The 12,155-nt window shown below is 37.0% G+C and overlaps 1 long non-coding RNA gene across 1 annotated transcript; it reads left to right on the forward strand.

Annotated features, from left to right (window-relative positions):
• Positions 1-6: 6 nt before the first annotated feature.
• On the forward strand, positions 7-10,601 carry LOC128248160 (uncharacterized). The gene is made up of 2 exons (XR_008264450.1): positions 7-243; positions 10,144-10,601. It is a non-coding gene; the product is annotated as an uncharacterized LOC128248160 (long non-coding RNA).
• Positions 10,602-12,155: the final 1,554 nt, after the last annotated feature.

The raw sequence follows: 12,155 nt of genomic DNA on the forward strand, positions 1-12,155 counted from the left end.
TGAAGAAAGAAAAGATATCAATTCAACACAAAGTGCCTCAGTTGGTCGCACACCACAAGGTTCAACGGAACCTACTGAACATATTCGTGGCATTAACACGGGCGATGGCGAAGCTGGTGAGGTTGGAACAGACAAGCACCCTCACGGGTATCACCTCACATTTCGGTAAGGCGAGCCGTAAACGATGACTGCTGTTTGTGACCCAGCTCCTCCAAACGTCTCAAACCCCACAGGCTTGAAGAAGTGAGTCACTAACAAGTCCCAATACTTAGGGATGTTTTTCCATTTACTACAGCATCTTTATGTTGCAATTGGTATTGCGATCCTAAAAATTTTAATTTTTGAAATGTTATCCCCCATTTCCGTACCTTTTTCTCTTCCTCATGAAGTTGGGATAACTATTCCAAACCTTCGCCCATTGTATAATGTAGTCCTGGATACTTTTTACCTTATACTATGATCTCTGCTGGGATACCTTTTATCATTAGCCTGTTCTGTATGACTGACTTGGGGTTGAACGATACTTATTCTATATTTGAATTAAATATTAATGAATTTCGTATTGGTTTCAATGAAGGATATGGAAAGACTTTTGCTGCAGTAACTGAGTAATTTTTATAGACGGTCTGTATGAAAACACTAAATGAGGCTATGAATGATATTGAACTGTAGGTCACATGTTTCTGCATCATTACACCTCGTCAGCTATGGATACCAAATTCATCACTCATAGCCCTCTAAAAACTGCCATTCTTATATGTAAGCAGCAAAAAATAAATATGCATATGTGTGCAAAGCTTTTGTTGAGCTGGAATTAATTATGAATGAGAGATTTAGTATCTGTAGCTGATGAAGTATAACAATATAGAAATGTACCCTACTGCCTGATAACATCATTCATAGGCCAACTTAGTACATTTTCTCATTTTCTGAACAGTTACTGCAGTGATGATCTTTGTGTTTGACTGTACATGAAAGTGTTAGCTATATATATATATATATATATACACAACTAGGTCAGTGAGCTATTTTCTGCAGAACATTAGGCTGGAACCCAAACAACTGAAAAAAGCTACCAAGGAGAAAGGTATGGCAGCAGAAACCAGCTAAAGGTGGCTCTGGTTAACAAGATCAGAGATAGAAACCTTCCACAGGTACAGACTAACTCAGTCCATGCTGTCCCACTCAGGTTAAGCATATAGCCTAAGAGGTGAAATGCTTGTGACCCTGAGATACATTCTGACAATGCAGAAGGGTTTCTGACATTGCATCTGATTCAGAAGAGCTTGCAATACCTCTAAGTAACCCTTGCAGTTTTCTATGTGGAGAAAAGCATCTTTAATGCTTATTTCACCTCTGTGTGTATACATATGTATATATGTATTATCCAAGAACGTGTTTGAAACGATAATCGAAAGCGCTTACACACACTAGAAAGACACTCCTTCCACAAAGATTACCGATAAAGAATTTATAATTTCTTCCACAAAGTTCTGATAAAGAATTTATAACTTTTTTTTTTTAAATTCTTTTTTATACTTAGTAAAACTGTATCAAGTAATTTTCACAAAGACTTTTATATGTATCATCATCATTATTTAACGTCCATTGTCCATGCTGGCATAGGTTGGACAGTTTGACCAGGGCTGGTAAGCTGAGGGGCTGCGCCAGATTCCAGTCTGATTTGGCATGGTTTCTACAGCTGGATGCCCTTCCTAATACCAACCACTCTGAGAGTGTAATAGATGCTTTTACATGCCACCAGCATGGGTGCCAATTGCATGACACCAGTATGTGCCATGACAATGTTTTCACTCTGCTTGATGAATCTTCCTCTTCAAGCACAGCATATTGCCAAAGGTCTTGATCGTTTGTCATTGCCTCTGTGAGGCCCAGTGCTTGAAAGGTGCTTTTTACATGCCACTAGCATGGGTGCTGGTCCGTGACACCTGCATCGGCCACAGATATATATATATATATATTGTGTGTGTGTATAGTCAAATCAAATAAATGAACATTAAAATTAACAAAAACAAGCTCTTCATTGGAAAAGAAAATGGAAAAGTCAAAGAAGGAAAAAAATCACCAACATATATATATGTTGTATAATTTGACTGCACATAATCAACGTATGTTTTTTTTTTGATCGCCAGTTTGCTCTGGTATAGTGCTTGGGGGCCAACTCCCTTATAACGCTGGGTGTTAAAACATCTGAAAGTCGTAGACAAGCAAGACGACATGCCTTCAACTGAATTCAGGTGGATGGATACCAATATTTTGCCATTTATGTGGCTTATGAACATCATATCATGTACCTGAATCGAACAGAGACAAATTGAATCAACAGATTGTGACTATATATAAATAGTGTATGAACTATTTGTTTGTATGCTACAGCAATGCACACATAAGAGAGGTGAGTTGTCTCACTTTTCTATAACTTTCAAGTGTTTTAACAGTCAGTGTTATGAGGGAATCATCCCTTAAGTGCTTTATTGCAGCGAACTGGTAAACAAACAGAACACCATACATTGAGTATGTGTGGTTGATAATGTTTACTAGTGCTGCTGCTTTTAATTTGTTATCGAATTTAATCTTCCATGTGCATCGCCATGGCATACCAGCAAATAGCTCTGACATTAATTATATATAGTCATAGACTGACAATTTGATTCAGTTACGTGATGTTGATAAGCCACAAAAATGGTGATATATCAGTATCCATTATTCCTGAATGGGATTGGAGATGAGTTTTCCCACCTGTCTATGATTGTCAGGTGTTTTAACAACCACTATTTTGAGGGAGTCGTTCCCCGAAATACTATACCACAGCAAACCGGCAAACAAATAAAATACATACGTTGAATATGTATGGTTGGTAATATATGTATATATTTGTGTGTGTGTGTGAAGGCACATGGATAACACATATATATATGTGAACACACATATATATATGTGTGTGTTATCAATGTGTTATATATGTGTTATCATTGGATAACACATATATATGTGTGAAGGCGCATGGCTCAGTGGTTAGAGCATCGAGCTTACGATCGTGAGGTTGTGAGTTCGAATCCTGGACTGGGCTGCATGTTGTGTTCTTGAGCAAGACACTTTATTTCACGTTGCTCCAGTTCACTCAGCTGTAGAAATGAGTTGCGACTTCACAGGTGCCAAGCTGTATCGGCCTTTGAGTTTTCTTCTCAAGCACGACATAATGCCAAAGGTCTTGGTCATTGCCTCCGTGAGACCCAACACTTGAATGGAAGTCAGCTGCTTTGCCTCTGTGAGGCCCAACACTCGAAAGGAACTCAGCCATTTTGCTTCCATGAGGCCCAATGCTTGAGAGGAACTCAGCTACTTTGCCTCCGTGAGGTCCAACACTCCTGTGAGGCCCTATATATATATATATATATATATATATATATATATCTTCCATCATCATTTTACATAGCTTTTCATATTGGCATGAGTTCATCAAGATCTAACAGATCAAAGGAACCTAATCTGTTGTATTCATATTGCTCATTAGTGACACTAAATTAAGAATTAATTTTTAAATAATTTGTCATTAATCTACAATTGGGAGATTAAATGTCTAAATATCTGAGATAAATCAATGTTAATATGATTGTAATTTTGCAAACTGTTAACTTCATCACTGAATGTATCTACAATATTTATGAGAGAATGCATGGCCAAGTGGTTAGGCAACATGGTTCTTGACTATAAGGCAACAAGTTCAGTTCCTAGTCTTGGGTCACTTTCCTTTGCATTGCTCCAGTCCTCTCAGCTGGCAAAAATAAATATTAAGATTGCTTGAGTACTTGGTCAGTATACTGTTAGCCTACCAAAGTTAACCCTTTTGATACCAACTTACCTGAGACAGCTCCTAATTTAATGATATTAACTTCCTGTTTGAAAGTGATTTAAATGAAAATTTCATATTAATTTATGTTCCAAACAATAAGAACGTCACCTTAATAAAGACAAAGTTGTTTTAGTAAATTCTTTATTATTTCCAAAATTAATTAAAATAAGTGCAGGCATGATTGCATGGTAAGAAGTTTGCTTCCCAACCATGTTGTTTCAGATTCAGTACTGTTGCATGGCACTTTGGACAAGTGTCTTCTAATATAGCTCTAGGCTAACCAAAACCTTGTGAGTGAATTTAGTAGATGGAAACTGAAAGAAGCCTTCCATATGTGTGTGTTACTGTCTCTTTGCCTTAACATCATGAGTGGTTGTGTGGTAAGTAGCTTGCTTATCAACCACATGGTTCTGAGTTCAGTCCCACTGTGTGGCACCTTGGGCAAGTGTCTTCTATTATAGCCTCGGGCCAACCAAAGCCTTGTGAGTGGATTTGGTAGATGGAAACTGAAAGAAGCCCATCATATATATGTATATATATATATGTGTGTCTGTGTTTGTCCCCTTAACATCACTTGACAACCGATGCTAGTGTGTTTACGTCCCCGTAACTCAGCAGTTCGGCAAAAGAGACCGCTAGAATAAGTACTAGGCTTACAAAAAATAAGACCTGGGGTCGATTTGCTCGACTAAAGGTGGTGCTCCAGCATGGCCGCAGTCAAATGACTGAAACAAGTAAAAGAGTAAGTGTCAGTATCATGCAAGTGATATCCTTCATTTCCAATCTTTCATGAAAACATGTCTGGTCATGAGGAAATATTTACCTAACACTGAAGTGTAGGAGTGGATTGGCAACAAGAAGGGCATCCAGCTGTAGAAAATCCAGCTCAACAAAATTCCACCCAATCCATGCAAGCATGGAAATGTGGAGGTGAAACTGATGAAGACGATGATAATGACAACAACAATGATGGTGATGATGATGATGAATTGAAAATATGGCAACAGAATGGTTAACAATTCAGTATTGTAACCGAAATCCTTCTGACATGAATATAGATACAATCAACAGTGAACTGATATATCCTATCTTTACCCCATTTGATGTTAGGAAGGGCATCCAACCATAAAAACCATGTCAAAACAGACCCCACTGGGGCTGGTGCCACATAAAAAGCACCCAGTCCACTCTCTAAAGTGGTTGGCATCAGGAAGAGCATCCATCTGTAAAAAACTATGCCAAAAAAAAGATGATGGAGCTTGGTGCAGTCCTCTTGGTTGCCAACTCCTGTCAAACTGCCCAACCTGTGACAGCATGGAAGATGGACGTTAAATGATGATGATGATGACGACAACGTTTATATTAACACTATATTTCAGTTAATCATCATCAGGTGTCTTATTTTTGTATAGTGTACATTGTACGAGACCAGCTTCAAACAAGGAACCTTTATTTCTAAACTAAGAGTAACAATGACCTGATCTGCTTGGCAATCGATGCACAATAGATAACATAAAGGAAGGATGGATGAATGAATGCATCAATGGCTTTGTAGGGAAGACAAGAATATTCTTATACTTAGTTTAGAAAAAAATAAATGTGCCTAGTTCAAATCCAGGCTGTACACATCTGATGCCAATCTAATATTGAATCTAAATATAACATCCATGTTGATACTCTAATTTGCAATTTTTTAGTTTTTGCATTTCTAAATCCCAGCAGGGAAATATTGACATAAAACGATGATGATCATCATCATTATCATCTGATGGTGGTGGTGCTACTGCTGCTGCTGGTGGTAATGAATATGATGAGGATGAAAGCAGTAATAACAGTGACAATGATGATAACAACAGCAGAGGTGGTGGTACTGCTGGTACTGGTACTGGTGATGGTGATGGTGGTGGTACCAACAATGTTGGCAATGATAATAACAATGGTGATGATGATGACAACAGCAGAGGTGGTGGGGAAGTGACAATGATGAACACGATCATGACCATGGTGGTGGTGGTGGTGGCCATGATGATGATGGCAATGTTGACAATGACAACAATGACAATGAAGATGATGTCAAATCAAGTGTTTTATTCATTTACTGACAAAAATTTCCCCCCAGCTAAACTAAAGAGTAAACAAACAAACAACACAAGAAAAATTATGAAACAACTATACAATAGGAAAATGAGGAGAAAAGTTTTGAGGGAGAAGGAGAAAGGGTTAAAAATATTGTTTGTTCGCTTGATTTTGAGAATTATAACATCTTCAGTCTATGTTTACACAATGATGTGTGGGTGAATGGACGGATGGATGGATGGACGGATGGATGGATGGAAAGGAGTATGGATGAATAGGTGTGTGGATGAACAGATGGATGGATCAATTGATCGATTGAAGGATCACTGGATCAATGTCAGGATGGATGAGTGGGCGGGTGGACTGATACATAAATAGGTGGGTGGATGAAAATGGCTGGCTGGCTGGATGGATGGATATACAGGTGGGTGGATGAAAATGGCTGGATGGCTGGACAGATGGTTGAATGGATGGATGGTGGAATGTATGGATGACATCATGGATGGATGAATGGGTGAATGGATGGTTGAATTGATAAGTGAATGGTTACATGGATGGATGGATACGTGGGTGGATGGAAAATAGATAGATGTGTAGAAAGATGGATGGATATATGGGTGAGTGGGAAAGTGGATGGATGACTTGATGGATAGATAGGAGAATGAATAGATGGATGGATGGATAGATAGATGAACAGGTGGATGCAAGGCTGTATAGATGAGTAAATAAATAATTGGACAGATATGTGGACAGGTGAATGCATGGATGGATAAGATAGATGGACTAATGGATAGATGGAAGAGGAAAGGGATACATACATTAACATATTAGATGGCTAAAAGATGGATGATTAGATGGATAGATAGATACATACATACATACATACATACGTAAATAGACAGAATAGTTGATGGATACTGATTGTAAAGAGAAATGAATACTTCTAAATGCTTCATTCAAGACATCAGTTGTGAAATTGCGCATGTTGCAGGTAACAGCATGTGTGTATGTATATCTGTGTGTGTGTGTGTGTATTGCTTCTGACCAGCTGGGGAGTTTCAAGTGAACAACTGTAGAACCACAGTAGGGAGAGAGAGAGAGACAACAAATGTTTATGTCTTCATCATTCTCTCTACAGTCTCTTGTCTGAGCCATACATTCATCATCACCATGAACTTCCAGAAAATCGGTCAAGTGCAACTGAACAATGGTTTAACTGTATATGTATATGTACATAAATATATGCAAGCATACACACACACATGTATATACACACATATATATTCATGTATGATTGTCTATGTATGTGTTTGTCTATGTAGCTCACTTTATCACAATTTCTTATTCGCTCTCTCTCTCTCTCTTAGACATATATATATATATATATATATATATATATATATATATATATATATATATATATATATATATATATATATATATATATATATACATATAGATAGATATATATATATATATATATATATATACCTGCGGAACAAACTCTCTCTTCCCTCCTAATTCACTTCTTTGTCTTTCATTTTCTTCCTCTTCTTCCTGACTATATGCATATATTTTTCTCCTATCTTTTATATTTTTCTTGTTCTAGTCAGTGAACTGCAGCCATGTTGAGACACAGCCTTGAAGGGTTTTGTTGAATGATCAACCCCAGTACTTTATTTAAAGTCTGGTATTTATTCTCTCAGTCTCCTTTGCTAAACCACTAAGTTATGGAGGGATAAACATACCAACACCCACTGTCAAGGGAATAGTAGGAGACAAACTCAAACGTAAAGATGCAGATGCTTACACATATATACACAAGGGAGAAAGAAAACTCAACTTCAGTATTTGAATAGCACTTAGTTTATTGATCTTGAAAGAATGAAAGGTAAAGTTGATCTCATCTGGATTTGAGCTCAAAATGTAGAGAGCTGGAAGGAACACTGTGAAGCATTGAATCCAATGCCTTAATGACTTCACCAACTCACCACTTTCATATATAAATATACAAAAGAATGATTGAGAAAAAATAGCCAAGGATGACTACTTCACGAAAACTAGAGTATAAATTGGGTGTCAGTATATTTGATGTCATTGTCATTGTCATCATCATTATGTCCATCTTCCATGCTGGCATGAGTTGGACTGTTTGACAGGAGCTGGCAAGCCAGAGGGCTTCAGCCAGTTGTAAGAAAGAAATTTCAGTGAAATGAAATTACATTTTTACTAATGAGAACAATCGTTATGTAAATGACTAATTCTCACTAAAAATGGCAGCAGAAACAACCCTTAGATTTTAATTAATAAATATTAATCAATTATGGAATAGAATGTAGTGGGGAGTGAGTCTGAATTTTAGTCATGCAATGACAACTCTAGATAAGTTTCTGCATTTTGAACCTCATCAGTAAGGCATAGTGAAATCATTACAGCACTATATATTTGCAAAGATTGGAAGATAGATGTGTTTTACAGACAAGCATAGAAAAAGACTCCTCCTGAGATTCAGAACCCTTGATTCATATTGCAGAAGATACAGAAGATAGTAGCATTGGTGGTTCACATTTCCCAGTATCACTACCGTTACTATAAAAGGAGATAGAACCAGTGACAAGGAAAACCCAAGATGATTTGTACCTTCCTTTAGCTGTAGAAGGCTGCTAGAGACCCACTCTAATGGAACTTACTTTAACTCATTTGTTACCATATTTTTATTGAAATACACTGGTCTTGTTGTAATTAATTTCAAATATAAGAAAAATTTAGTAAAATGATTTGGTCATTATTAAATTCGTGATTGGAACATAAATTTACATGAAATTTTGATAGAAGATTTAATTTAGATAACTTTAAAACAAGTCACTTGTATCGTAGAACCAGGATTCTCACACAGGTTGGCATCAAGGGTTAAATTTGGCTGATATTGTAAAAGGCAGCACAACAGTTATTGGTAAATATCAAAGCATATTCCTCCTAGAGTAGCCTTACATACTATACCTCTGGAGCCAGTTACTGTACCAAGGTCCCTTACAAAATAAGCTAGGGTCACAAAGCACTTAGTTACTGAGTGTAACTACAGCAAAGCTTGGCAGGAGTCTTGGTGTAGGAAAGGCTGTGCATGCAAGGAGAAAAGACATGTACTAGCCTGCTTACCACCTCACACATAGGCTTGCTTGCAAGTAAGTGTTTTGAGTATTCTGTGGAATACTCAACAATAATTCGATGAGTTGGAAGTTCTGATAGTAGTTGATTAAACAACTGAGCGCGCGTTACCTTAATAGTATATCAGAATAAAACAAAACACATAATACGTGTGTGTAAATGCAAAATACACACACACATGTATATATGTTTGAGTGAGTGTCTGTTCTGTGTTGACATAATCCTTCAGATGAGCAAACTCATCTCGCTTCGATACTGTTCATACAACACTGACATTAAGCAGCTTTCTCTTACCATTGATACTTCAAGTTATCTCCCTTCCCTTCATTCTCCTCATCTCTCTCTCTTTCTCTCTTCGTTGTTATCTTTCATTCTTCTGTCATTCTCCCTCCTTGTCTCTTTAAATATAATTGCTGTCACTCTTCCCTACCGTCTTATCTCTTTACTATATTCTCACTTTCTTTTTCTCTCCTTCCTTATCTGCTTATCCTATTGTTCTCTCATTCGTTCTGTCTCTCCACCTTTTTGTTTCTTTATTTTTCACTGCACTCTCTCTCTTTTTACTCCTTACTTTTCTCCCTCTCTTCTTTATGTCAGCTCTTCCTGATCTCCTTATCCCTTTCCTTCCTTGTTTCCTATTCTCTTTACTGTGCCACCTCTCTCTTCCTCTCCATCTATCTATTTATCTATCTATCTTTTTGCCTTCTCTCTCAAAATCTCTATTTTCCAGATTCTTTTTTCCCTTTTTCTCTTTGTATTTTCTTCTAACTCTTTCTTTAAAATATTTAGTACTATCACATCACTGAAGACTAGGTCTTTGAATTCTCCTGTGCCTCATTCCTGGAGAAATCATTTTTTAAAAATAACTTACCCCTTTTCTATTCTGCCACCTCACTGTATAACCTCATTTTATCTGGAACTTTTTTCAAACAGAAATGTTTTTTACATAGTCTTTGCGGAGGTCCATTTGGGTAGGTGGTGTCACCACAGTTGCTAGTGATGTTCTCTAATTTATTTATTTTTTTTAGGTAATGTTACAAAAACTTTCCTTGTTCCCTGAAGTTAAGAGCAGAGGAGGGCAGTGTCCATTTCTTTTGCAGGCCCTTCCAGACTGGTAAAATTAAGGTTGATTCCTATCTGTAACTGTTAAGAGCAGAGGGAGTTGTGCCTTTGACTGCTAACCAAAATGGACATCTACAAGGTAATGGCTACAGAGAAAAAAAAAAACTAAAAAAAAAAAAACTAGAATCGAGCAAGGAGGGGTCTTGAAGCCTGTTCCAAATACTTCCAAATGTTACTGAAGATACCTAAGTACCATGAAAATGATACTGCAAGTGAGAAATGTCAATCTCCACAATCATCATTATTGAAAATGTGACTTCTAACTTTCTCTTTTCATACTAAAAATGAGAATGACATAATTCCCCTGAAATGTATATAATTAGAACAATGTGTATAATTACATCAATAGATTTTTATAATTACATCAGTGGATTTTTGGTGTTTTTTTTTTGTTTTTTTTGCTTGTTTTTTTTTTTTTTACTTCCTTGTAGCTCAAGAGGACAGTATTCAGGACCTTTTTTATGACCTCTGAGATTCGTAGGCGGCATTTATCTTTAGACCGGAAACTTGGCCTGAATGCTAGGAATAAAGTGAACTCTACTAAAGACACCCATGAGCCAGGTGATGATGTTAAAATAGGGATAGACTTTATCTATTCCTCATAATTAGAATAATCTACATCCTTGAATGGAAATGTACCGTATTTTAACGTGATTAAGGAACCCCCTAATTTTTGGATCTTAAAATTTGGAAAAAATGGTTTTGTAAGGGATTATAATACTATCCATGTATAAGAAACTCCAACATTTCTTAACCTAATTTTTGACAAAAAAGCATTCCATCATCATCATCATCATCATCGTTTAACGTCCGCTTTCCATGCTAGCATGGGTTGGACGATTTGACTGAGGACTGGTGAAACCGGATGGCAACACCAGGCTCCAATCTAAATTTGGCAGAGTTTCTACAGCTGGATGCCCTTCCTAACGCCAACCAAAATACTGTAATCCTGAAAACTTCTCTGTATTTTGTACATGACATTGCATTCAATGACAACAGCATATAGAATGAACCAACATGAAAAGCTCAAAGCAGTCTCTCCACTGGTTAGAAATAGCAACATAATATCCCTCAGCTACACCATACTATTTTTCAGTTACAACATACTATTTCAAAAAGGATAAACACATTGAGTTGTATAGTCCTGAACGAATGGATGGATGGATTTCTATTGGTTTTGGCAAAAAGGTTTCTGTTGTTGAAATGAGATGTTTGGGTGCTGCTGTTGTGACACTGAAGATTTGGCATGGTTGAGTGGACATTCAGCCTGTTCTGGTAAGAGTACTTTTTGGCACTGGTGGTAAACACACACACACACTTGTGTACATGCACACAAAGATACATGTACAGATAGAGTGGGAGAAGGAGAAACATTACAATTTATTAATTAAGCATGATTGACATAAACACTTTTCCTCTCCTCATACACATGCCAAGGAAGTATTCATCCATTTGGGTGCTAAGGCACTAGTGTTTGTCTATGATCAAGGGCTTTCCAGCTGTAATTGATCTGTCTTTTTGTATACCTAGGATGACATGTCCAGTTTATCCTTTTTTTTTTAATCTATAGAATATGATTTGGTAGAATTTAATAACTATTTCTAGCATATGGACCAAAAAGACAAAGGACCCTCCAGCTTATTTGGAAAAGTTATTTAATTTTTGATGGTGACATGATCTCTGGACCTTTCTCTTTGTCCACCCTTTTTTCTTGCAGCTAACAATATTACAGATTAACTTGAAATTCAACTCTGTCAGTTCTTCATCAGTTGAACCAAGGAGGGAGAGCCTTTACATGGTTACCAGACTACTAGAAACTGCAGTCAGTTCTTTCTCCTCACCTCTCTCAAACCTTATCCATTCATTTTTCAATTAAAGGGCACATTTGATAATGTAGTCCTGAGAACATGATGTCTGA

This window comes from Octopus bimaculoides, chromosome 6, assembly GCF_001194135.2.
Source record: "Octopus bimaculoides isolate UCB-OBI-ISO-001 chromosome 6, ASM119413v2, whole genome shotgun sequence".
NCBI classification, from domain to species: domain Eukaryota; kingdom Metazoa; phylum Mollusca; class Cephalopoda; order Octopoda; family Octopodidae; genus Octopus; species Octopus bimaculoides.